At 44.6% G+C, this 14,937-nt stretch overlaps 1 long non-coding RNA gene across 1 annotated transcript in view; it reads left to right on the top strand.

Annotated features, from left to right (window-relative positions):
- The first annotated feature begins 5,225 nt into the window (after window positions 1–5,225).
- The window catches only part of LOC142787043 (uncharacterized), a 64,452-nt gene continuing 54,740 nt past the window's right edge, over window positions 5,226–14,937 (top strand). The window contains exon 1 of the long non-coding RNA XR_012889228.1: window positions 5,226–5,387. This is a non-coding gene — a long non-coding RNA (uncharacterized LOC142787043). The remainder of the gene's footprint in view (window positions 5,388–14,937) is intronic.

Genomic DNA, 14,937 nt, shown 5'->3' with positions numbered 1-14,937 from the left:
ACACACACTCTCAGACGGCGGCACGAACGTTCGCGGCTGGAAGCACTGGAAAACTCACCGTCAACGCAATAAGAGAGTACGAGAGCAAAGAAACCCTTGTTAAAAAGGCAAAGCTCAAATCTACGTATCTTGGTTTCCAGCCCACATGGGACAGTTACCGGTCCTTGACCACTCCAATCACAGTTAGCTCCTTTTCTGGGGAAGCAGTTCGAGATCCGTAAGTGATCACGTTCTGCGAACTCTACTAACAGCTCTCCTCAGGCATTTCTACAGCCGATGCCATATTCCCTCACTGCATCGTCTCCGGCCTGTTGCGCGCCAGCTTTAGCATTACAGTCGCTCCTCGGAACAGTATACTGTGACTTTACTTTATTAATAGCAGACTCTACGCCTTCATAAAGGCGTTCAACCGAATGATCGTCGTGGCTCAATGTAGGCGCGTAGGCCTGTGCCACCTTCGTCACGTACCTTTTGTTAAACCTCATTATAACACTTACCACCCTCTCACTGATGTCAAGTATTTCTCTATGTTACCAGCAATATTTTTGAGTATAAGCAACCCTATCCCTAGCTCTTTTCTTGCCATTATTCTCAGGTAGCATAGGACGTATCTGTTCTGCACTGTATAAGCCTCACGTGTCCTCCTAAAGCCACTGAGTCCTATTATATTTTACTGAACACGCTCTAATTCATCAAATAGGACAGCTAGACTAGCCTCACTAGGTGGCGTTCTAGTGTTGAAGGTAGCCAAGCTCAGATTACAATGGTGGCCTGTAAGGAACCAGAGATTCTCAGCACCCTCCACTGCGTCGCAGGTCTGACCGCTGCCTTGAACAGTTGGTTCGCAGCCGCTAGGGACGGATGGCTAAGGGGTATTTGCTCTATTTATGGGAGGTTGTCACCAGGCCCCTATGCTTCCACTGTGGAGAGGCTGGCCATCTTTACCGGTTTTGCCGATATCGCCAAGCTGGTCTTCGAGGATTTGCGGTCAACGCACCGTGTCCGCGAAACGGCGAAAGGCCGTCCAACATCGAGGAATACCTGTGCTCACGTCAGAGCTTCGACCTGCATCGTCCTCACTAACCGCGGTCACCATCCCCTCTACGTCAGCGCTCGCCAAGCCCACATTCTTTTCCAAACGCACCTAGGCATCGTTCGCCTAGTCCAAACCCGGGAAACTGAAGTAGGCGACCTGTGGAGGCGAGGCCGCTGGTGATTCGAAATACGAAGATCCTCCACTGCGACACCAGCGTGACGACGACGACGACTGTCTCCGGGTAAAGAAGTGCAGTAATGAAAAGATAACTTCAGACTTGCCGTTGGTGATTGACGGGCTAGAGCTCATGGCTTTAATCGATACCGGTGCGGATTACTCTGTGATAAGCTACGATTTAGCAAAGTGCCTCAGGAGAGTTCTGACCGAATGGAGTGGACCTCAAGTACGTACGGCAGGCAGTCACCTTATTACGCCTCTCGGCAGATGCGCCGCAAGAGTTGAGATACGAGGTTTTACTTACGTTGGTGACATTGTTGTCCTGCCCGTATGTTCGAGAGAAGTTATACTCGGAATGGATTTTCTGCAAGCAAATGGTGTCATTACCAGGGTAGCCAATCCTGCTCTGGTGAGTGAGTGCATTACTGGCAGGTGGTCGCCAGTGAGGCCACACCCCAGACCTGTTTTTTTTTCTTTAAACAATTCCCTTATCCGACGCATTATTTAAGTGTACGACTGGGAATGGTCGGACATCTGCATTCGAACCGAATTTTGTCATTACATGCTAGACTGCTGCATAATAGGGGCTCTGTTGAGCTTTCTTAGCACTGCAGAACACCACTTAGTAATACTTTGCAAATGACTTCCTCTGCTTGGCATTGAAGTGAAAGTGACACATATGCTTTACAAACACACGCGTCCTGTATACATGCTTTAAAATACAATTTGAGGATCTTGCCTTGTTCAACGTTCCCTTGACGATGCTTCATGACTCGAGCCTTGTAGCTTAATAAGCTTTGCAGAGTTTCGTCATAGTGGGCGCAAATGAACGTCCAAAATATCAATAACTTCTTGCAAACTTAACTACACTAATAGCGTTTAGTTGTTATCCTAACTCCCACCGTCACTCATATTCTTTGCACACACTTTTGTTCATGACACCGTTAGGCAGCGTTACAAGGCAGTTAGAATGTCTATACTCGACGACAACTTTCTGTGGCAATGAAGGGAAGGCTACGGAGCCAAAGTGGACATGTGCCATTGCCTTGGATTATAGTGACACAAATGCGCGCGTGTTTTTCGCAAGAAAATAATAAAAAAGGACAACTATAATTTCCAGTCGATGCTGTTTATAAGAAGATGCTGCATGCACCGAACAGATATTCATATCTGTTGTTGTTTTTCCAAGAGTCGCTTCGCGCATTTGCGCGTCTAGAAACGTCACACATTTTACGTGTACCTCACGCTCAAAATGGCGCCTTTGTCTTCAGGCAAGCGCGATCGCCCTCCAGCTATTCCGATGACTCGTCGAAAAAGCTTGCTTCGAAGTTCAGTCACAATTAGCTGTGTAAGCAGATGTATCAAATTATGTGCAGTGGGATTGGCAGAAGACGACCGTCATTCGAAACGTGAGGGGAACCGGACTTCTTCAAGAAGGCGTACAGGTGCAGTAGCTCCACCCCATAGCTCTGCCTTTATTGTCACAGAAAGTTGTCCCCGAATATAGAAGTTGTTGGTCACTATGAATTAGGTTTCATTGGTGTTACTACATCCAACATCATGTGGTGACGTAGTTACTAACACAACGTTCCCAAAAACTTCAAATCAGGAACAAAAAGTGATGTTGCCATAAGCGTTACCCCATTGACTGTGAACAGCAACGGTCTCACCGATGCTTCTTGGCAAAAATGTAGTTGCCCGACATATCAAATGAGCGATACTTCAATAATCAGTATAATTTGTTCCCTACTAGTTTATAAGTACAAAAAGTTGTTTGAATTTCAGTTTCCATTTATTGAATTCCATCTTACAGAAGTATATAGGAGGTCCCAGAGCACTCGGCTGAAGGGAAACCCCCTGTCAGAAAATGTGTGAATTGTACCAGTACAATATATCAATTTTGAATAAGTGAACGAATGCTTAAGAAAATTTGATAAAACTACTAATAGCGAAATTTAACTGCAAGAAACTTTATTTAGTGCGAGAGTGCTTTTAAAAAATATTTTTTTGCTTTCTAGAGGAGTCCAATGTACTGAGCTCTATGAACGTTTCACCGGCAACGCCAGTTTTTCGTTGGCACAAGAATTTAGGTCTTAAGACGTTTAACAATGAGTGGCCAGCCGGTTACGCGCATTTGCTGCACTAATGACAAACTTTTTCCATTCCTATCGAAATCACGGTAAATCACTTCTGACAAAAAACGAAAATGATACCCATTCTTGTCACATCGTGGTATAGTTGATACATCGCAAAATTATTTCACCACTAAGATGAAAGTACAGAAGTAGAACGTATATCAATTGCGTAACACAAGTACTAAAAGGTATTTTGAAGGTAATACTGCCCTTTTCGGGTGCGTAAGAGCACGTGAGGCGTACCAAGCGTGTCAGCTGCAACTTACCGGACGCAAATACGAAATAAAAATTTACAGCACGGTGGTGCTCTGTCATGGCTCCTCTTTTGCTTCTGAAGTTTAGCCCCACCTCGTTATGCCTTTGATATTGAACCAAAGGACGTAGTACTGTGGTTCGTTTACTGAACGACACCTCGATATGCGATGCCAATATTGCTTGGTACATAATCTCTTTCGTAATTCCTCGGTCTGCTCTCAGTACTGGCATTCTGTGGTCATGCATGTCGGTATTGATCTGCTTTCGCTCGTGAAGTGTTACAATATAAATGTATGAATCTCTGTATTTGATATTGATCTGAAATATATCTATAAGTGAAACGTTATATACCAAGTAAAAAAGTACATCCCAGAATAGGTAGAACTGCAAAAGTGATAAGTGATAATGGTGAATTTCATTGCTGTAAATGTAACGCACGAAGCTATGAAATCGACATGTCTTATTTACGCTAGATTACCAAAAGAAGATAGATTGTCCGCTTTATATATCGCTTACTTATTATTTACGCCATCTGAAGAAATAGGTCAGCATTAGTTGGTGCCACGTTCTAATACGCATGAAAGTTTTGACAACTTCTGTTGTAAACCTATTTAATACTCCTTCTTTCCATAGGCCCAGCCTCAAACACATGTGCGAAAATCCCAGCGTATTCACAGACTGAATGATGAAGAGTGGGCCAAGCAGTCGTCTGTCTGTCTGTCTGTCTGTCTGTCTGTCTGTCTGTCTGTCTGTCTGTCTGTCTGTCTGTCTGTCTTTCTGTCCGCCCGCCCACCCGCCCGCCCGCCCGCCTGTCCGTTCGTCCGTCCGTGCATCTGTGTCTGCCTGCCTGCCTGCCTGCCTGCCTGCCTGCCTGCCTGCCTGCCTGCCTGCCTGCCTGCCTGCCTGTCTGTCTGTCTGTCTGTCTGTCTGTCTGTCTGTCTGTCTGTCTGGTCTGGTCTGGTCTGGTCTGGTCTGGTCTGGTCTGGTCTGGTCTGGTCTGGTCTGGTCTAGTTTGGTCTGGTACGCTTGGCTGGCAACGCCACCGGAAGGATGTGGGATTGTCCCAAACCACGAAGAGCTTCTTTCGTAAAAGAAGAAAGACCAAGTGTTTAGCGATGTTCGTTAAATACCACTTTTACTTTGCGCATTGGCTTTCTGGTTATGTTGCTTGGCTTTTCTACCGGAACACACAAGTTCTATACTGCCCGAGCAGTCCCCTTTTGGTACATTTAAAGTACTAAAGTGCAGTGAGCAGTGTGCTGGCACCGTGTGGTAAGGCTGCCCTGAGTGTCGAAAGTCTTGAGGTTCACCTATTCCTCCATACCGCGCATCGGGAGCCTTTCTTCAAGATAAAAATGATTAAACTAAAGCAAACTAAAGTTCACTATCGAATTATCACGCTCACAGGAGCATTGTTTGAAGCTGTGCAACATACAACATTCGCACGCATTTTTCAGTTTCAAATAGCACATTGTTTCCGAACGAATGCTCGCAAATGTTGCAAACAAAAATTGATAAAAATGAACAGGTTGTACATTCTGTAGACAACCTTTTGTGAAATAAATTTAGGTTCTGCACCTAAATATATACATGGAGAACCGGAAAAGCGTGCTGTATGTGCAGGTCTAACTGCGAAGGAGTAGGACACTCATTTTCAAACGGGAGACATGAAAAAGCTGAATATTTTGTCAGCCTTGGCTATTGCAGCTATAACCACTATTATACAGTGCAATGGAAAGCGTATCTTTCCAGCAAATTTTTTTAGCGTGCCGAATATCAGAAGGGTAAGCTGTGTTTTCTTTATACCTGCGATAAACCTATCTATGCATCACACTGTTGAGGGCTAGCTCAACATGTAGGGTATATGATGCAACTCTTTTGACAATGTATAGAAAATTTATTCATATATTTAGTAGCTTCTCTGTTTTCCGAGATCATTTAGGGTAGTAAAATTGCTTTCTTAGCGCTCTAGTGAAGTGGTAACACCGTACTAGAAAACCGTGGCTCATTTGATAGCTTTAGTCATTTGAAAACTGAACCGAAGCGTTCCCGTTGACCGTACATTAACTTTCCTGAGAAAGATGGGTGCCTGGAGTACAGCTGATTGGCCATATTTTTGCACTAAGGTGGCGGTACGGAATCCCGGCCACGGCAGCCGCTTTTTCAGTGGAGGCCAGTATGATTGAGGTCCATATACTTAGGTTTAGGTGCGCGTTAAAAAAGCGCTGGTGGTTGAAATCTGAAAATTCACAACGACTAATTCAATAATGAGATCGTCCTTTTTCGACATTAAGCGCCAACAGTGATTTTATTATTATTTTATATTATTATTATTATTATTATTATTATTAATATTATTATTATTATTATTATTATTATTATTATTATTATTATTATTACTGCACCTGCACTCTTGACACTTCACACACCGCGGTGTTCCGTGTTCGTGTATCATTTGTTCAAAATTGCCTCATTTTCATTTAGACCACTATTCGATTTGTGCAATCGATTCGCTTTTGTGATTCGCAATGCAACTCAATGTTTTTCCATGAACCAGGAGAAGAAATATGCTAAAATGATACATAATCACTTACGAGATTGCGAAAAAAAGCAGAGTACCATGGTGGTGCTCATTTTTTTTGTACAGCTCATGTTTATCAAAAACAAAAGAAACGTTTCGTTAAACGCTAAACATTCGCAGCCAATATTTAGCAGCGTTTTGGTGTTTTCCTTTCTTTCTTTTACAATCCTCCAAGTGTAGAATTTATTCTATGTTCTACTTATAGTGCGGATCTTAAGTGTTCTTCAAGCAGGAAAAAGTCGTCTGCACCAATTCTGAATTTATATACAATAAGTATTTGTGATGGTACCGAAAAAATGCAGCTGGTGCCTTTGGAACAATTTATTGGTGAAGCTCAGCGCAGTTAGAGAAATGACGCTCATTGCACCAGTCCTGTCCTACTATGATTTAAACCAGGAAGCTCTGATATATTCGAGGTATTTTAACACCCCTTTGTGGCCTACACGAAGTCGCAATAACAGTCTTTGTGGGCGGAACTTGATGACACCAATATTAAAAAGTATGCGGCATTGGTGATTTACCCACGGCTGTTAGAGCTCTGGAGCAATGTTTATCAGGGTTTCACGACTTCAAAATCACTTGCTCTGACTGGCAAGTTTCGCTGTTTAGATTGAAGGCAGCAGTGCTCAAGACAGTGGCACATCTGGGTGTAGTTGACACCTCAACAATCAAAGACAGTTCCTAATATAGTTGCATCAGTACTACGTTGCAAACATACACCTTCTAATAATTGCTAATTAAACGCAATATTTTCATGAAATTCGTTATTTTATTCAACAAAAAATTATCTATAACAGAGAGATAGTTTACCTAGTTGGTAAGTATTCGTTTTAAAAGAGGGAACGGCAAAACATGGAACGTGAAACAAGTCAAGAAACCAAAAACGCCGACTGACAACCGAAGATGCGTGCACAAGCTGAAATGAAAGAAGAAAAAAGAGCTTTCCTCCTCATAACCAAGCAAGCGAGAAACTTTTCAATCCGATCGGCTTTGGGGTCTGCGTGAAGTACGAGTGTTTAGGTATTTGATTTCATCTTCATGCACGTCAATTGATGGTTCGTTCACGCATGCACTACCACTGTTATCGATATGTCATGCCTCAGTCATCAGACGTCTTTTCTCACTACTATGCCAGTACAAAACCTTACATTAATTGAAGTTTGGCTTGCAGTTTCACCCTTGACAATGCAGAGAATAAATGATAAGCCCCAAGTTATCAATATACTATGCCCCAACAACCATTGCTTAATGTGATGGCCCCATCTGCCTTGCGTTGAAGTAGAAGCAGCTCAAAAAACCTCCTACACCCTACCTATAAGTCAAAAAGTGACTTTGTTCACGCGTTTTAACACACATGTTTTGGTCCTCAATTGGTGTTTTACACGCTCATTTTTTTCTGCAAAGCGACGAAAACCTTACTCAGGTTTTCGTCAGCCATAAAAACATCATTAACGTCACATCTACGCATTCATTTTGCTTTCGCCTGTGAAATTAGCAATAAATGTAAGGAATCCCTACAGCGTTTTGTTCATAATGCTTTCTGCAACGAAAGTCTGATTTAATAAAAACGACTTTTTCTAATCCTCTGCAATAGTGGCCACCACAATGGGCTGATAACATATATTAAAAAAAAACCCCGCAACCTGTGCGGGAAAACTTGCCGTCGTTTTGTGCCCACATAACTACGTATACAAAGAATCAGAGTATGCAATATTAAAATGCTTGGACAGAACGTTTCACAGTAGTTTTGAGGATCTAGGGTAATGCTGGCAGCATGCATTGTTCTTCCAAAGTGTCAAGCAAAATTTTTCAACTTTTATGCTACTTTGTTTAAAAAAAACTATTTAGCAGTGTTCAACCATGCTTCCATTATAAAAAAATGTTCACTCATTAAGGCTGCTGCGGTTTCAGAGTTCTTTTTTCTATAAAAATTAGGTATTCATCTTTGCAACAAAAAGCCTTAACAATAGAGTTATCTAAAATGTCTTCTATAGACTTATAAATGTCACCAAGGTGTAAACAATCACTAATCGTAGCAACAATGAGATTAATGTATATCTCCGATTTTGCACATAACCACCTTCAATCGAGCTCTGGAGCGTAGACTCTCAATACATGGACAGAATTTGAAACGGAAGCCACTTTAGAAACGCCGCATTTATCTGTGAAATATATCGCTTGCCTTGTACGGGCATTTGCAGAAGGTTTTGATACCTTTATATCTCTTCACCTTGGGCGCCTTCTCAGTTACTTGTGAACGTTTGTGGTTACTCACTTTTTTGTGTGTCCACGTCTCCACGCCCTGGCTTTTGGAATGAAGCAGATCCCAGGTACCTTGAGGATCGACGTTATGTGAAGCATGCGGATGGAAAGACGTTAGCTACAGACACTACACGCACTACCAGCACGAACTGCGGTAGACTGAAATTCTCCATTAGCACGTGATGGTGGTTACAAGCACACACATTACGAATACACTTACAGCTGTAACGTATCTGTGACATCCATTTGTCGATAGGTCATGAACAAGCGTGCAGTGGGCAGTTCACATTGCTATAGCTTAGGCCAAATAACTGCGAAATTCGAGCACTATCAGCCTAACTTTAGCTTATTCAATACTTTTCGGTTAATGCCGTGGTGAGGGTCTTATGAACACTGAATTATGAGGTATAGTTTAGTTGCTTAAAATTGTTGATGTCTCTTATGAAGATGTGGTCGTTGACATCTCCGTTACACGTTGTAGACAGACATGAGATCTTAGGTGGCATTGTCTACATCTTTCACACACTGCATGAACTACGTCTGGTTGTCTTTTAAAACGTTCACAATAAAGACACCAGCATTGATGATAAGTGATAAGCTTATATGTAGTACTTGTGCCAGCTAGGATGGCGGCCCTTGGCACAGCTATAGACAAACGAGTTTCAGTGGATAGCGCCTCACTACATTTGCCTTTACCTCGAGTGTAATAGTTGTATGAGAGAAGTACAAATGTACTGTTTATTGGATTAATTAACTAACACTTCAAACAGAATCGACGTTTCACAAACATTACTGTTTAGTTGTAAACCAGTTGTGATACCTAGTGCGGCTCGTTTGTGGAATACTTGATTGCTGCCCAGAATATGGGGTTGGATTCCTTCTGGGATCATATTTGTTCTATGCGTTGATAGGTTCAACTCTACCAATGTAAATATTTAGCGGCGAAGCTCCCTAGGATGGGCCTAGTTAGCACCCATCACGCCCCACAAAATACAAGCAGAAGCTGAACACCTGCACAAAAAAATACTAAAATACAAGTGCAAACAACGCACTTGTGTGTAATCAACTATGCGACAGCACAATACATGAGCACTCGCACTGTTTACCTGTCCGCATGTTCATGCATGTGTCCGTCCAAAACCAACTCTACGTCCACCATTCTGTTCCTCCGTTCATTCTTCCCTGCTACTTTCCGTGCATGCATCCATTTGTCCATCTGTCCGTCCATCAGGCCGTCAATTTGTCCGTCCTTCGCACTAGTGGGCGAATTCAACATAAACAAATTATGGAAGGTTTTTGAAACAATCGATTAGTCATCAGTGCATCTCCAGTGACGTTTCACGCAGACTGCATTTGAAACGCAGTTGCGACAATTGGCATGGCTTAGTTACAGAATACCTCCTTGCCACGCCAAATGCTGGGGATAGATTACTTTTGGAACCCTGACATTTGTTCTTTTTATTCAGCGGGTCAATGCAGCTGGTGTCAGCTTTTCCTCAATCCTCACGCGTTGAAATTACTCATACGTGTTCTCGTCGTTTTTAGGTAAATATGAGCTATCAATCTCCTGTGCCACATACTCGCCCATAGAGTATGTGCCCCAGTCTTGTGGCAAGTGTGTGACAAGTCTGACGACCTACGCGACAGGATTGTGGCACCATTTATGTCATGACCGGTTAGTAATATTCGTCAGACCACGTTACCTTCACAACTAACTTTGGTTTACATCAAGTTAGGAGTGTGACCACGAGGGCAACCAGACGGAGGTGAATAGATAGATAGATAAATAGATTAACAGATGGATAGATAGATATCTAGATAGATAGAAAGATAGATAAATAGAAAAATAGATAGATAGATAGATAGATAGATGGATAGATGGATAGATGGATAGATAGATAGATGGATAGATAGATAGATAGATAGATAGATAGGTAGGTAGGTAGGTAGGTAGGTAGGTAGGTAGGTAGGTAGGTAGATCAATAGATAGATAGATAGATAGATAGATAGATAGATAGATAGATATATAGATACACAGATAGATAGATAGATTGATTGATAGATAGAGTGATAGATAGATAGATAGATAGATAGATAGATAAATAGGTAGACAGACAGACAGACGTCTAAAGTGCTTGTAATGTGCAAAGAAATTCTTCGCATTTAATATACATTGCATCACCGGCTGCTGGATCATTACAGGGGGTATTCACTTATCTCGGCCTGCCAGGCGACGCCACGTAACCGGGTGGCTACCACGGCCTTTAGGCTTCACCAACACAAGATGTGACATCTGATTTTTTGCTGTCTTTGCATCTCGTTGCGACGTTTTCTTAAAAAAGAAAAAAATCTGCAGATCCCACGTACCTGAGAATCGACGTTACGCGAAGCATGTGGAGGGATGTGACAATGTTGCAATTTTTTTATTGAGCGACACGTTATGAAATGATGCTAAATATATTGTAAGCACAATATTGACAACGTTTGATCCTCATCTTCTTCATCTGCATATAATCATCATCACAAAAAACGTTGTCTTCGTTCGAAGGGTTGATCAGGCGATTCGGCCTAATAAACGCTGTCGAGACTCCCACGCTGCTACTGTCTTACAGAGTGGTGGAGACTGCTTAGATCCCCAAGTCCTCTCCGACGTCACGTTTCCCTGGTTCGGGTTGCCGCTTGCTTTCCCCGTCCACTGTCATGGCTCAAGAACCGCTGCCCGAAACATCCAGCGTCCCTGTTCAACAAACCATTCCTGTGTGGATCGTCAACGCCTGGAAGCGCGACCCCACCCATCTTCTGTGGTCTTCCACGCGACGACGTCGAGGTATGGCCAAAAGAATACGACATGAGCAGTGTTTATAACCAATGTGATGAGCCTCAAAAACTTCGTCACGTCGCCTTTTATCTCTCCGATGTCGCGAAAACGTGGTGTTTTAACCGCGAGAGCAGCTTTCCGGCTTTTGCTCAACAAGTCCGTAGGATTTTTGGAAAACCGAACATCCATTCCGAAGTGTAGAAACGAAAGCTCAATGGGCGTGCCCAACACCCCGGGGAGACGTACACTTCGAGCATCGAAGACGTCCTTGCCCTTTGCCACCGCGTGAACTCGGCGATTACAGAAGCTGATCGTGTTCACCACATGATCAAAGGGTTAGGCCATGTCGCGTTTAACGCTCTGGCTGTTAAAAACCCCACCACCGTTGAGGATGTCATCACGACATGTCAGCATCTTGATGAACTCCAAGCCATTCGATTGCACCCAGACTACCCAGACGTCAGTGACAGCCGGCCTTTCTCGGATGCGGATTTGCGCGCGCAAATTCGCACTCTGATTCGCGAGGAACTTCGAGCGCAGGGGTTGTCATGTGCACCGGCCCCTCGGCCTCACTCTCAATCTGCTGGTCTGCGTGACATCATCAAAGAGGAGCTCCCATCCATGGCTTGCGCTCTACCATCGAACGCTACGGTGCCACCAACACCACCCACGACGTATGCGCAAGTCGCTGCTATGCCACCTGCCTTGGTTCAGCACGCGCATCCTGTTCCTGCGCAGTCCAACGTAGCAGCATTTGCACCACACTCGCCTGTCCCAGCACCAGTACCAGCGCCTGTGACAGCTCCAGCACACTACGCCCCCTGGCGCTCGCCTCGCCTAATGTGTTACTATTATGTTACGATTGTGGTATTCGTGTCCATAATTCACGATTTTGCCGCAAGTGCCAACAGGACGAACGCCGTGGCTACGATGTTTATGAAAGGCGTTCGGAACCAGTACCAGTACCAGCGACGCCCTACGACACGTTCCTTCTCTCCGACTTCTCCACTCGCCGCACCTCGCCCCTGCTATCCCGGACGCCGCCGGTCCCCTTCACCTCTACGACACTCAACATCTTCTCTGAGACCGGCTGTACCTACTTCTGGCTACTACTCGGAAAACTAGCGGGTGCAGTTTTTGGAGGGAAAGCTGCATTGCTCGAGCAAACAACAAGACCTCCAGAGGGCCCAGCCAACTTTTTATTAGTGTATGCGGAAGGGGTACCAGTTCAGGCATTGGTGGACACGGGGGCTGCTATTTGTGTTATTCATGCAGATTTGTGTACTCGTTCACTTAAGGTTACCACACCTTATACTGGCACTCTCTTACGTAGCGCAAATGACTCGCAGATACGGCCATCAGCACAGTGCACCGTGAAAGTTTTCATTGATGGGATCCGGCATCATATTCAGTTTGCCATACTTTCTTCTTGTGCTTTTATGTTTATTTTAGAATGGGACTTTCTTTCTGATGCTGCTGCTTTCATCTATTGTCGACAACGAATCATACATATGCGAGAGACGGATGATATTTCGCCGAAATTATCACGTGACCGGCTACGAACAGCCAATGACTTCCTTGTGCTACCTAACCACGAGCACGTTATCACGGTTATGTCTGACACCATTGACCACGGTGACGTTCTAGTCAGTCCATCAGCCCGTTGTCTATCCAGAGGGATTGCACTTTCATCGAGTCTTGTCCGCTTCTCTAACGGCACCGCATTTCTCGCAGTACTGAATATCACCAATGAGCCGATTCTGCTCACCAAGGGCACTGTTGTAGTTTCCAGCGTGGACACACAACCTATCTCTGTAGTGTCTTCGGATACTAGTCTGGTGGAATCACGTTCAATACCAACAGATGCTCCACCTACTACGGCTCTCGTCAATGCCATCAGCACGGATCTCACTACCCCGCAAGCAGACGAACTACTGGCGTTGTTCTCTAAGCATAAATTTTCTTTCGACATACATTCCACTGCTCTAAGTCAGACTTCGGTGGTGGCTCATCGCATACACACTGACGGAACTTCTGTTGTCCGTCGTCGACTATACCTTGTTTCTTCCAGCGAACGCAAGATCATCGACAAGCACATTGCTGATATGCTCAAGCAAAACATCATCCGCCCCTCCTCAAGCCCTTGGTCGTCACCTGTCGTTCTCATAAGAAAAAAAGACGGTTCGGTGTGATTCTGCGTTGACTACCGCGCATTAAACAAAGTAACCAGAAAAGACGTATATCCCTTGCCTCGCATTGATGATGCCTTAGATTCCTTACAAGGAGCAAAATATTTTTCGAGCCTTGACCTGTGCTCCGGTTATTGGCCAATTCCAATGCACGAGGATGACAAGGAAAAAACTTCCTTTCCCACACCAGACGGACTTTACGATTTTAACGTCATGCCTTTCGGGCTCTGCAATGCGCCAGCAACATTTGAACGACTGATAGACAATGTATTGTGGGGCCTTAAGAGGAAAACATGCTTATGTTACCTTGACGACACCGTGATATTTTCTTCATCGTTCGAACAGCACTTGCAGCAGCACCTAGATAAAGTTTTGACGTGTCTCGCAGCAGCTGACCTTCAGCTCAACACCAAGAAGTGCCACTTTGCTAGCAAAAGTATTAAAGTACTCGGACATCTCGTCAGCAAAGATAGAATCCGGCCTGATCCCGACAAGATTACCGCCGTTCTTCACTTCCCAGTGCCTCAACGCGTCAAAGAGCTACGAAGCTTTCTTGGCCTTGCGTCGTTCTTCCGGCGCTTTATATGAGACTTCGCCACCATTGCTGCACCACTTCACCAACTCCTTTCTTCGGGAGCATCATACGTATGGTCGGACGAATGCGAAATGGCTTTTGACACCTTGAAACGTGCCCTCACGTCTGAGCCAGTGATTTGTCATTTCTTTAACGCCGCACCTACTCTCCTCCTTACTTATGCCAGTGGACACGGACTCGGCGCTGTACTTCTGCAACGAACCGAGCGTTATGACGAACGTGTCATCGCATAAGCAAGTCGCACCCTCACAGCAGCAGAAAAAAACTACACCATCACCGAGCAGGAGTGTCTCGCCGTTGTCTGGGCCATCCAGAAGTATCGACAATATCTTCACGGCTGCCACTTTACCGTCGTCACTGACCACCACGCTTTGTTCTGGCTGTCGACATTGAAGAATTTGTCTGGACGTCTCGCTCGCTGGATACTTCTTCTCCAAGAATACGAGTTTGACGTTATCTACAAATCCGGCAAGAAACACAACGATGCCGATGCCCTTAGCCGCTGTCTTTTACAATCCTCATCAGGCACTCCTGGCCTGTCGCCAAGTGTGAGTGAACCCATCAAAGTGTATCCGTCAGTTCATTCACTCACCGCTGTCGATTTTCTTTCTACCTTCGGCAATGAGACGTTTGCATCCCACCAACGCAGCGACACTTACTGTCGCTCTATAATGCAGCGCCTTCAAGGCTCCTCTCGTCCTCCCAATGCCCGCGCCCCTCGACAGCTGCGGAACTTCAAAACTGAAAACTCAATCCTTTTCCGCTTTGTCTTCCGCCCCGAAGGACAGCGCTGGGTTCCTGTTGCTCCTCGTTCCCTAAGGGCGGTGATTTTGGAGGCGTTTAACGATGACCCTAAGGCCATCTCGGTTTTCAAAAAAACCTATGAACG

This window comes from Rhipicephalus microplus, unplaced genomic scaffold, assembly GCF_043290135.1.
Source record: "Rhipicephalus microplus isolate Deutch F79 unplaced genomic scaffold, USDA_Rmic scaffold_42, whole genome shotgun sequence".
NCBI lineage: Eukaryota > Metazoa > Arthropoda > Arachnida > Ixodida > Ixodidae > Rhipicephalus > Rhipicephalus microplus.
This window is presented reverse-complemented; position numbering and strand designations above follow the sequence as displayed.